Source organism: Magallana gigas, chromosome 10 (assembly GCF_963853765.1).
Source record: "Magallana gigas chromosome 10, xbMagGiga1.1, whole genome shotgun sequence".
In the NCBI taxonomy this organism is placed as follows: Eukaryota; Metazoa; Mollusca; class Bivalvia; order Ostreida; family Ostreidae; genus Magallana; species Magallana gigas.
In genome coordinates, this window is record NC_088862.1 from 9851891 (window position 1) to 9865998 (window position 14108).

At 31.9% G+C, this 14108-nt stretch overlaps 1 protein-coding gene across 1 annotated transcript in view; it reads left to right on the forward strand.

The window, feature by feature from the left end:
* Positions 1–10093: 10093 nt before the first annotated feature.
* Positions 10094–14108, forward strand: part of LOC117684039 (uncharacterized) — a 168959-nt gene continuing 164944 nt past the window's right edge. The window contains exon 1 of the mRNA XM_066074216.1: positions 10094–10235. The gene's annotated coding sequence lies outside the window, so the exon portion shown is untranslated. The remainder of the gene's footprint in view (positions 10236–14108) is intronic.

Consider the following 14108-nt stretch of genomic DNA (forward strand, 5'->3'; position numbering starts at 1 on the left):
AATGCAATGCTATGAAATCTGTATGCCATGCTATGAGAAATTGAAATGAAGGGTATGCCATCTGCAATGTGAACATTTATTCTTCCAAATAAAATCATTTTAAACCGAGTTAAAATCATCTTATATGCTATGATTTGGTATACTATGGCATGCTATGACGAATGAGATTCTATGAGATTGTATGCTATGGTATGAGATTCCAATGCTATGGTATAAGATTGAACTGCTATGCTTTGAGATTTCAATGCTATGCTATGTTATGATGTATATTGTAAAAGATATGCTTTAACTGACTGTAATGTGCCCAAGATGAATAGTCTTTTTAAGAACACTACAATTTAGGAAAAATTAAAGGCTTACGTAACAGTGATTATAAAAAATGCGCTATGGAAGAAAGGGTTTTGATGCTGAAATGAATTCTTAAATAGCTTTAAGAAACGTTTCATTGTTTGCTAAAGAAAGATTCTCTTTTGGGTGAGAACCTAGTAAGTTGCAAGAACTTGTGTTCGAACCCTTTGTATATTATATATACAATAAAATATGTTCAAACCAAAGAAAGATTTTCATCCCAACAGAGTTAAATAAGAGAAAATTAATTCTAACAGAGAAAATTTGCAGTATCCAACTACAACAATCTTGCATTGGTTTATAAGAGCATTCAAGAATATAACGCGCGTTTGATTCCAGTTTACCGCATGTGCAAAGTGTATTATTTACTATATTGCAGTAGATTCAAACGGAAGGTATATAATAAACACGACATATAGATAATTGTAAAAAGACCGAAACAGAGTGTCGGGTTATAAATATATTTTGAACTACAAATCTGTATTAAGAGGTTGCAAAAATAAAAAAATATGCAAAAACATCATTGAGAGCAAAACATGAAAACGGGGTGTGTATAAATGTGAAACTTGTCGAAAGATTATATTTTACACATGATTAAATTAGAATACACTGTATTCATTACGGCTATCACCAATATTATATACGTATACGAAGCAATAATGATATGTGTTTACATATTGGTATACAAAACTCAGTAACATAAACTGAATGTATCTTGATGTTTGATTTTGGTACATATTAAGATGAATATGGCGCCGACAACGACTCTGTGGGGGACAGTATGTGGCCGAAAGGGACAGAGTCTGATTCCGCGCGTAATCATATTTTGCGTACCTTGTCAGCGTTGTCTCTTCCCGTTTGATGACCATGCTTTCTTCAGATTGCCGTTACGACACAACTGCCTGCATAGATACATCTGTCTGTCTCTGTACTCTATGATGTCTTCACTTACCGAATTCTTCGTGGTTTGGAGAATACGAAAATTGATCTTGACCGAGTTGCTTCTCGCAATAATTTGGCGCGGTCTAGCTTTTTGTCTCCTTGGGTTTACAGCGCGTTGCAAGTTTATACTCTGAATTGGGAAAGTTAAATTACTGCTCCTGCTTCTAGTATTTTGGCCTTGGTATCTTCTTGGTATCTTGGAAATGGATTCAGCGATGCCAAATAACATTGTAAGTGTCTGTCTCTGTACTCTATGATGTCTTCACTTACAGAATTCTTCGTGGTTTGGAGAATACGAAAATTGATCTTGACTGAGTTGCTTCTCGCAATAATTTGGCGTGGTCTAGCTTTTTTGTCTCCTTTGGGTTAACAGCGCGTTGCAAGTTTATACTCTGAATTTGGAGAGTTAAATTACTTCTCCTGCTTCTAGTATTTTTGCCTTGGTATCTTCTTGGTATCTTGGAAATTGATTCAGCGATGCCAAATAACATTGTAAGTGTCTGTCTCTGTACTCTATGATGTCTTCACTTACAGAATTCTTCGTGGTTTGGAGAATACGAAAATTAATCTTGACTGAGTTGCTTCTCGCAATAATTTGGCGTGGTCTAGCTTTTTGTCTCCTTTGGGTTAACAGCGCGTTGCAAGTTTATACTCTGAATTGGGAGAGTTAAATTACTGCTCCTGCTTCTAGTATTTTGGCCTTGGTATCTTCTTGGTATCTTGGAAATGGATTCAGCGATACCAAATAACATTGTTAGTGGGTGTCATCCATACTGCTCTAGCTCGTCTTATTCTCCACTATGATTCGTGTTTTCTATTTGTAGTTGTTGAGGTGGATTCTTAATGATTAATTTTTCCACAATCGTATTTGAAATGTCATCGTGGAGGGAGTCTTTGATGGCCTTTTTGACTACTTCTGCTATTCTTTTTATGTAACCTGCCGAGATAGTTACAGGAGCGTTGATGACGTATTGCCGTGGAAGGAGTGGATGCTCGGATCTAACCGGGAGTCAGGATCAGCTGGTGTTGACATGCCGAATGGCTATGGTAATGCTGATTGACCAGCAAGAGCTGGGTCATAGGCGATTAAAGTTAATAGTAATTTGAAAGTATTTGTGATGGTGTAATGTAAGTCAATCAGTAAAGACATTCAAAGTCGAGCAACCGTGTAAGTTCAGTAATAACATGAAATATGACAAACGACATGTAAAAATCACTGCTGGATTTACTGGTTTTTTTTTTTTTACATCGAAAGAGATAATCGTACAAAACACGACCATAGATCGGCGAGGTGATGTCAGAGCGGGATAAAAAACAAAGTATAAAAGCTACTATTTAACTTTATATGTTTCAAACATGTTTTGTTCCTTGTTAGTCCTTTTATTAACACAGTAGATTCGGGAAGGTTTAGAGACAATCTAAGAACATAGGATAAGGGTGTTTGAAAGATATTCAGAGGAAAGCAATGCAATCTAAAAACGTAAACCGTCCAAGGGATGTCTTGGCTAAAACATTTTCAGAGGATCTATTCCTTAGTTAGTTTTATAAGTGCAAAACCGTGCGCAACGTTTTTTTTGCAATAGAATTACGATTTTGGTATTGATGCAGCTACACTTTTGCAACAAGGACAAAGAAATCGCCTTGTTATTTTGGAAAAAAAAGTTTTAGATTCAAAGAATCCTGGGAATTTCTAGGGGTTTCTTTTTCGATGGAGGCCAAAGGATACCTCTTGCAATGTGGTATCAGTCTAGTTAGTTGACTGGGTAATCATAAGGCTGGAGTTAAATGGCTGGAAAAGGAGCTCGGTCTCGGTTTGAGATTCGGATTTTCAACATTACGCAATATTGTGATGCAATTTAGCAAGATATGTACCTAAAAAGGTGTGTGTGTAATATTGGGACAAAGTTAACACATTTTGAAGAAAAAAAAAATCAACAAAATGCCATGATATGGTCGATATTAAGGCATTTGTTTGGGCCGCGGGGTTCGATCGAAACAATTGTGACCTTAAACAAATTAATGATTTTTAAACTGGTTTAGCCTAATCAGATATTAAACAGAAAACATTATCGTTCTTGAGGCACTAGTATTATTATTAGTTCAGGTAGTTCAAATAAGTTACACATTAGATTAACAAGAAATATAAATAATTCAATGAATTTGATCTTTAGAATAGGACAAATGTCTTTAAAATTATTTAACCTTTTTACTTTGTGAATATGCAGCAAATAAACAAAACGTATTTCTTAATCGGTTCGTAATACTGGTTTATAGCAAAACCAAAATGAAAATTATAATATCATTTATGGTGTGTTACATGTAATACTGTATGAATGAAATAAGAATTCTATGATTAATTGTGCATCTAAGGAAAAAAAAGCCAGATTACACTGTAAGACATCAGGAAAAGTGTAAATTAAACAAAATATTCAGTGGTGGATCGAACATCCGTTGAAACGACTATTTCAAATCGAAAACAAGATAATGCAGTTACAAAGGTTATATGTATAAAAGTATTAAATTCGTTTAGCAAATGAAAGTATGAAGAAAATTGCACATTTAGTGCTTGAATTTAAGATACACACGATAAATCATTCTCCGAAAAAACCCCCAATGAATTTGACTTCATCGTGCCCCAAACTATTTTGGAATGGGATGATGTATCTTCTTTTTTCAGACAAATTGAAACAATAAACAGCATTTGTTGATACAGTATACCTTGAATGTAAGTAAGTGCTCCTCTTTAAATAAACGTCATAATTGTTTTAATTTTCTTTGTCCATATCTATCTTTTAATTCATACGAATAAAATTTAGAATAATTATATTTGAGCGTAAAAATATGAAACATTGAACTATTCTAAAATCAAATTCAGTTTATTTTCGCACATTGTTTGGTTTTTCTTACCGACTGACGTTGATATTCTCTTCCTGCAATGTTCTCTGTTTGATTTTCCTTGTCATGAGAGTGTATGGAGCAGAGTATAGAAATATAATTCTAGCAATTGGGTATATTTAAACCCACAAACGTTTTCTTTGCATCGCATTTTTTTTTAAAAATAGTTCGTTGCCATACAAAATAGGGAACATATTTATCACAATATATAAAAATCTAGAAGCTTTGATTCAGTTTTCTTATGGTCATTTCTAAATTATTTCATCAGGAATAATAAAAATGGTGTGAGAAAAATGACGGGCTAAACGGACCCAAACTTCCTTAGCTCTTTTCAGGCGTTCTTCCTAAAACTGATATTTTTCCTTCGAAGATCACTTCAGTCCGTTTTTTTCCCCTTATAATTTTCATGGGTTGACACGACACCTACGGTTACTGGATAGGACTAAGTACATGTATGACAGACCAGAGGATTCGAACCCGGCCCGCTGAATCTAATAAGCTATCTGACAATAGTACTTGATTCAGTCTGACCGGCAAAGAAAGTACCAGTAGTTAATTGTAAGCTTTAGAAACTTTTTGGTTGTATCTACTTTCATTTTAATTTACTTTCGTAGGTATCTATCAATATTATCACCAGCTTGGAGTTTTATATCTTTTATAATTTTATCAAATTTAAAATAAATAAAATTTGAATGAGTAGCTTTTAAAGTAAACAATGTCTGTAGGGACACAGAATCAAACACTCACTCTCCATTTTATGAGTGCATACATATCTGCTAAAGATCTAGACCGCAATATACTGTTATGCAATACAGTTTACTTTTGATAATATTCCATCAACCAATGACTACGTTCCGTGGAAACGCCAGCTTTTTATAATTTCGATTTATGTCACAGCTTTCTTATTATTAAAATCTAAAGATCACTGTTCTATTACAATTGTGAAAATCAATCCATTTGTCAATACAATAATTAGTAAATACAAATAAGAGATTTTCTGACACTGATAGCAACATATTTTCTAACAGTTTTTTTTTTCCAATCTTGTTTCAATCTGCTTTTAACATTTACAAAAACCTATTACTTGTACTGTACTCCATAAATTTGACCCAAAAAGTTAAGAATCCGGATGATTTTATGACAAGGATAATGACATTTCTAACTTAATGTGAAGAAAATTGATTGTTCTTTGATTGTTTTTGAAAAAAAAATTAGACAGTTGCAAGATTCTGCTTTCTGCGGCAAGACACAAACTTGGTCATGTTGGTATTTGGTTTTGAACATCCGATTCTAATCTAGTTTGAAGCTTACTAGTTGGTGTTTTGCATGGCCCCCTTGAACGCGACGGTAACATGGTTCTGGACAAATTTGTGGCCTGTTCTTAATATAGATATAGTAGTCTCATCTTTTTGTCCATTCCTTAGTCATGTGTTTTTATTGTGTATGTACATTTTTTATATTCATGATTCTGTATTAATTTGGTTGTTTAATTTTCATTGTAACAGGTGTAGCATACAGTTTGATAGCGGACAATACCGCTACATTTATATTGGCATTTTTAATAACATGCTCTTTTCAATTCAACACGTTGTTAATATTGTCTTTCAAACTGGCAAAGAAAAAGAGCAGCGTAGACACTGGTTGAAAAAATTAATATAGGTTATATGATAGAAACATGGACGATGGTATAATATAGTATTTTTCTTTTATTAAAGAGGCATATTATTCAGTTACATATGAACTTAATCAAGTATATTTTGTTATGTTATATAAATTCAGAAACTCAGATTATATTTTCTCAAAGCACTAACGTTTAAATTTTTTTTAAAACCTAGTGTAGATAGAATTAAAAAAATGTGAACTTTAGTGTAAAATGGGTGCTAGGTACTTTTACGTGTACTTGCAACTGGAACTATTCCTATTAATTAGAAAGCCAAAGTTCTGTTATGTAATTTACCTTATACATACTATAATACTCTACAGAAATACTGACAAGATGTGATTATTATAAAAAACATGTTAAGTTTTGATTTTTTATATTTGCTATAGAACTTCCGTATCATTATTTTCTCTAGATCACATTCCAAAAAAATTAAATAAATGTTCATGCATTTATGTTCATAATCTTATAATCAGAATACACAATTCAGCTTTGTAGAAAATGACAGTGTCAATGTATTTCCCCACAGTTTAAATACATAAAACATCGAACGTGTTTTCTTTTCTATAGTACATGTACTTCGTGCCTTAAAAAAGATTAGTTAAGTTATGTAAACTTTCTGCAAGGTTGTTACTTCTCTGAATAAATTATTTGTATGATTAATGTCTTTTTATCATTTATTGGTTATTTTTTTCATTATGTATGTACAAAATTGTAATAAAAGATCATCCAGTAATCTTCTCTGAACTGCTGGCTTTTGTGAAGAAAAAAAATCATTTAGCTGTGAACACATCTGTCTCATTAGCCAATCATTTTTATTTCTTATATTCGATCAGTGCTTACTATCTATTCAAGACATATTACTAAAGTCAGGTACTCTTTACACAATTGCGCTCAAAAATATAGTTCCATTCATCATCAGCAGGAACAACATTTGTCATAAATTATAAAAAAAGTTATAAACTTTGATCATTTATATATAGGAAAGGAAAGACATTTAAAAAAAAAATAAGGTAGAACAAAAGTTGCTAACCATAATGTTCTAAACAATGTGATACCTTAAGTATTTTTATTGGTGGCCTCAGTAAAGAGTAAAAGGGTCGGCGCTTAAAACACAGGTGTTCAGATACCTCTAGAACGATCAACAATTCTTAAACACTTGCAGGACAAAATATGTTTATATTTATGAGATTTTTTATTTAATATCATAAAATAGGGGCTGACCCCTCACATGAAGGACCAAGATGGCTCTAAAGTCATTTTTATTAACTCTTTACTGAGCATTAATTTGTTATTAATGATATATTTATCAATACAATATTATACCTTAATTATATGTTACGAACTACGGGGTTTTAAGAGTCGAGAAGCTAGAAGTCCACAACTTTGATCATTAATATCTAGAAAAAGAAAAATGTACATGTAGAACAAAAATTGTTCTTAATGTTTTATACAATATGCTACCTTTAAGTATTTTTGATGGTGGCCCCGGTAAGGAGTTCAAGGTTCAGCCCCTAAAATCCAGTTGTTCATCTGTAGAACAATCAACATTTCTTATTGAGCAAAATATGTTTATATTTATGATATCTTTTATTTTATATCATGCAAAATGAACTTACCCTTCAGATTAGGGGCCGAAAGGACTCTTAAGTCTTTTTACAATAACTCATTACTGAACAATACTTTGTTATCTATTATAGAAGCAAAAATGTTCATTTACAGCTGTTCATTTATACAGTATCATACCTAAAGCATATGTTATGTAATAAAGGGTTTTAAGAGGCGAAATATCCAAAACTCTGATCATTAATATCTAGGGGATCACAAGTTGCTCAGACTGTGCCAACTCTTTTTTACTTTTCAGTCTGGGGGTACATTAATACATAGAAAATAGGCATCCATTAATTTGTTGTCCCCATTTAAAGAGTTTAAATTGATTCTCTAAACCCTGGTTGGTCTGAAGTTTAGATAGTTGAAAATGATCAATGCCGTCAGACCCTGACCAGTGTAAGGAAAAGTGGGTGGTTTTATGAAGACTGATTCAAATCCTTTCTTGACTTGAACCTGTAACGGATGACCTCCTCGTCGCTCGTTACTAAGATCTATCTTAAAACCAAAACTTGTCATATGATCTTATCAATGATGTTTCACAAAATTGTCCTATCATAGGGTTATCTTAAGATTTGTCTTAATCTTATAACTTCTAGAGACATCTCTTACATATTAAATAATAAAAATGTTTCATACGATATGAGGACTGAATGAATATTCGATACAATTTTAAAATGTATCATGTAATATTATGTTGCAAAATGATACAATATAGCATCCTTTTAAAAATTACAAGGTTATTATTATTCAACTATAATATCAATTTTTACGACAGTTGTGCTGAGGTTAATTGTAACGGCATTTTTTCTTTAAGCAAAAGGGTCAATATTGTTCGTTTGTTCGTCAAAGAGGTCAAAGTCGTGAAATAAAAGGAGAGCATTTTTCTGTGTCGAAAAATGCCCCCTCTTTGGTCATTGATCTACGGGAGTCATTTACATTTTGTTCACTGGCAAATGTTCAGGACATGTAAGAAAGCACTTCATACTTCATGATAGAGATGTCTTGATTTTCCAGTTTTCAGTTATGATAATAAGATGAATGAAATTCAACTCTCCTCCTTAGAAAAAAAGTAAAATATAATCCACATCCTGGTTTCTTGTTAATGCTTGCAGGTGCAAATAATGTTGACATCATCCCTGTACGATTTTTTAAATTGTCAAATTTTCTTTCAAAGTTTTGTAGGCAAGAATATCAATTATTAATTTGATATGTTACCCATTTGTTCAGGTCGAATGCCGTATATGCAACAATGGTACATGTAAATTACGTGTGGGGAAAACTAAATCGTAAATAAAGCACATTACTTAAGCAGAACTAGATCTGCTCATTAGAATTTCGAAAACACTTTAAATCTCCTTTACTTACCTATTAATTTTTACATCTAACACTAGTAGGACATTTTAAATTTTTGTGAAAACTATTATGCATTTGTTTTTAGAACTGTATCAAATATGACGGACAAAAATAATAGTGTTTTTGGTTAATTGACACATCATGCCATTCATCATTGTATTTTAGTAAAAATGTGATATACAACTTATTTCTGAGCATATATAATTTTGAAAATTTAACGATCCCTTTAATTACCCTATCAATAGTATTTCAAAGTACATGTAATAATAGAGCATTTATAAATGTTAAGCAAATTAAGATTTTTTTAAATGCACAATGGAATTGCAAATCGATGGTTTGTTAAAAGCATACTTTTGGTATTGATCGATTTTATATCTAATATACGAAGATGATCATAGTGATTATAATATTTAAGATATTTTGAAATTAATTTACAATGCTTTTTGATGCAAACACCAAATTGAATGGGATTTTTGGACACCTTTTGATAAAAATATTAATTCCTTTAAAAGGTCGTCTAACTCGTCAGCCATATTGTATTACTCTTTCCATCATGTGGAACAGTGAACACAGAGAATTTCAACACCTACACGAGATACAGAAAGGCACACACAGTGAAGGTAGTGTCTGCTATTTGGTAGACTCTCTAAGTCTTGTCATATTGTCCCTCTGTTGTCATGGCGAATCGGTACTCTTGAATACTCTAATTACATTTCTGCGTATAACATCTTTTTTAAACTGGAAACATTGACGTCTTTTGAAGGTATTAATTGATGTTTAGTTATCTTTTTTTTTGATTCAGTAAAGATTCTTATTTTAGGTGAATTGTAAAACATTTTAATGAACAGTAATTAAAAAGACATTGTTAAACAAAATTATTTTATATCTCAAGTAATCTGCATGTGTGTATTAGTTAACACTAAATGCAAGATTTCTTGGTCTTAAAACCCTTTTTGACCCATGCTGATTATTACGTTTTCTCCACAGCGCACTTGCGGTAACGTAATTAAGTTTAAAGTACTGGGTACTGGAGAGAGCTGAGCCAGTCTCATTGTAACGTTTTTTTTTTTTCAAATGCCAATTGTAAAAATGAAATGTTTTTGAATCATAAATATACAGAAATAAAACAAAACGGTCTTATAAAAATTCATGTTATATATGAGACCCTAATCATACCATTTCAATCAATTTAAAAAAAGTGTTTGTAATGTATATCTTAACTGATTAGTCAGCCCAAGGATGAAAATTCAATTTCGCTTGTGTACATAGGAATTCTTGGAAAAAATTAGAGAGTGTAGAAAATCGTTCAGGTGTGAAATAGGTTTTCCCAAATATCTCGAAAAGTACTGTAGCGATCGCATTAGATTTTCAGGATGATCTTTTCCACATAGAACGCCATAACATCAAAAGTTGACCGACAGTGCAGGTACCCTTTAATGTATATATACATTTATTTTATATATTAGGGTGTTTAGACCAAAAAGATTTTGTTTGACAATAATGCGTAATTAACTTTTGGTTTCGGTTTCTCAATACAGTTTTTTGAATAAAATTGTAGATTGTTATTATTTACCATTCGATAATTTATTATAAGAACATCATTATAATATCAAAATGCATAATTGTGACATAATTCAATTACATTTCAATTGTATTATTACATTTACGTAATATTATTTAATATAATTTTACGTAATGTGTTACAATATCCTAAAACAAAGTCACGCTGGTGGCAAAAGACAACATATATCAACATGTCTTGTTTTGTTTATATAATGTCTATCGAAAAATGGAGGTGATGGTCATACGTCAAGCAAACCTCAGAAGTCAGAACCCCTTCATACGGAAATCAATTATGGATAAAAATAATAGAATATTAAAAGAGGGGCGTTTGACATTTTGACCAGAATATGTCTTTTTCACAGTGCCCATGGCAATGTCTCCGTTTACATTACCAACCATATTTCTGTTTGCTTCTCAAGCAGGACAAACTACTCAGAGCTTCTTTTATATACATGTACCAGTAAAATGAAATCATATATCGATCAAAATATTTGTGAAACGATGGTTTAAATATAAAATTTGTTTCGTCTAAGCTCATTGCTTCAGACAAATAATATTTAAAACGTGATTGTAAGTTTTAATGTCATGACGATCAAGGAAGTTTATTTCAGATCACTTAATGTCCTCCGTGGTCAAGCATTTTATTTTAGATAACTTAACTTCTTCGTGGTCAAGAGAGATTATTTTAGAAAACTTGATGTCTTGAGCTTGATGGTCAAGAAAATTTGCTCTAGATAACTTAATGCCTTCGTGGTCAAGAAAGTTTACTTAGATAACTATGAAACATTTTAAGAAGAGCTTTTACCAATGTCAGTTTTTAAAATTAAATAATTTTTTTTATTCATAACTATACAGAAAAAAGGGTTTCATTAAGATGCATGTATATATGAGACTCTAGCTAACCATACTATTTCAATCAATGTGAAAAAAGTGTTTGTAATGTATATATTAACTAATTAGTCATCCCACGGATGAAAATGCAATTCCGCTTGTCTACATAGGAATTCTTGGAAGAAATTAGGGAGTGTAGAACATCGTTCAGGTGTGAAATCAGGGTTTCCCAAGTATCTCGAAAAGTACTGTAGCAAGCGCAGTAAAAATTTCAGATTTCAATAACATCAGAAGTTGACCATAACTGCAAGTACCCTTTAATGTATGTATACATTTATTTAAATATATGGGCTTCTCAGACCCCACAAATTTGTTTGACGATAATGCGTAATCAACTTTCGATTTCGGTTTCTCAGTACAGTTATTTAATAAAATTGTATACTATTATCAGTTACCATTCGAGAATTTATTATGAAAACATCATCATAATATCAAAATGCATCATTGTGACATAATTCAATTACATTTTAATTGTAGTATTACGTTTAATTATTGAATATAATTTTACGTAATGTGTTACAATATCCTAAAACAAAGTTATGCTGGTGGCAAAAGGCAACATATACCAGTGATAGCTATACTATAAATGTGTTAATCAATTTCATATTTTGATGCATCTTTCTTGAGATTTAAACTTTTATACAGTGACATAATTATTCAATCATCTATTATATAAAGTCACATAATTATTCAATCATACTTAAATGCTTAAATAATTTTAATTTGGGAAGTACTCTAGCCTCGCCTTCTATAAAAGTAAAGCTACATGTGTATTCGGAAAACAAAAAAAAACATTATAAATTATGCTATTTGATGCATGCTGTAGTTTCGGCATAACATTACCTTATTTCAAAATACTGACAGTTTATCACATGCCAATCATTTCTTTAAAAGGAATACTTTGTTCCTGCAATGTTTACCGACAACTTTACAATTACAGCGCCTTTGAACTTATATGTGCATATGGCATGGAATCCCGATCCCGATACCCATTACGCACAGGAACCAGGCTAGCTCATGCGCATGCTGAATTTTCCCCATAGCACCCGGTTTAACCTCGCTTATATATTTTCTGCGTGGACCTCAGGGTCCACGCAATATCAAACCAGTATAATACCGCATGTTTCCTTTACATAGATGCTGCCGTTAATGCTAGACGTACAGAATTAATTCATATTAAAAACCAGTATCAGATACTATAGTAATCGGCAGTTTTAAAGCTTCGTTTTAAATAAAAGACTATTTATAAACTAGTGGTTTGGATACTCTCCCTGCTAAGTGTAAACAACTGAATGAATAAATTTTAATGCATGTAAAAACCAGCTTGGCGCAGGTTAAAGATCAACACAATTTTAGAATAGTTTACGTAAAATTGGTAGAGAACATAAGTACCAATGTGAATCGTGCTTTTGAAACCTACGGATTCACCCCAATGTTTTGTAAATCGCTTTTAATTAGGAAAAATGTGCATTATTTCGATGATTTTGTGGAATGTTCCAACAACATTTTGACCTACTTGAGGCCCATTATGTGTTGGATCAGAAACTTGGACCTAAGAACTCGCCCTTTGCATTACAGCTAAAACTAGGATGGGTAGTCATTGGAGACTTTTGTCTCAGTAACACTACTGGCTCTAAAAAGTACTGAAAGTGCCATTTTTTACTGATAATTTCTGATATTTACTGATATTGTACTGTTAGTGCTGAGAATTGCTGATATTAACTGATAATTTTACTGCTGTTACTGATAAATGCTGTTGGTTCTGATATTTACTGATGCTTTTGCTGTGAGCTCTGATAAGTACTGTTATTTACTGAGATTTACTGTTGGTACTGAGAATTGCTAATAATTACTGAGAATAGTTTAAGGCCCAAAACATTGTCTTTTAATTATTAAATAACACATATTTCAGATTTAACACAATTTATTTAATTATATATTCTTAAGTTTTTATTTATTTGATAGTCAGCTTCTTTTGAACTTCGGGAACTCACAGATCACATTTTAGACAATATTAGAAAGCCGGTCAAAAATTGGTACTTAAACTTAAGGCAGACTCCACAATAATTTTAATTTCTAAATGCGGTGGACATTTTTTTTTCAACAATGAAAAACCCCACAATTCTTAACATGATTATTTTTCTTTTCAAAATAGAGAGATACCCGGTCAGGACTTTATAATGTCTTTGAGGTTTTACTTCACAGAAAGATTAGCGAGGCACTATCTGTGTATAGTATACATACTTTCAGCAGATCAAGAGGTTTGAATGTCGCAATTCAACCTTGTAAATTGTCAGTCTGGCACCTTGTGTATGACATTACGTAATATCCGTATACAGGAATCCATGATCTTGAGAATATTTATTCAAAGAGAAAAGTATTATTTTTATTTACAACAATATAAATAACGTATTAGAATGATTTTCATATTCATCATATTATTTGTTCCGCATTCAATTGATTCAAAAAAGTTAGATAAATAATCTCTCTCTCTCTATCCTACCATTTGCTGTAATCAAAATAGGTAACAATCGGCGAAGAATAATTTTTATTGTCCAACCTTTCACTCTTTCTCTTTTAATACATATGTAATATATCTTCTGTTGCACGGCTAAGTAATGATGTCATGATCTAGTTCTATTATTGTAAATCTGCCCACCCTGCTCTCTCTCTCTTGCTCGCATATATAATCTAGTCCTAAAATTTCAGTTTCCGAGTCAAAATGGCATAACGGCATTAGCACGATAAATTTCTATTTCAGCATCACAACCGCCATTTCAAACACAGATTTCGAGTGTAAACTTTTCTAAGACTACAAAGGACACCAGCTTAATATAGTGAAAAA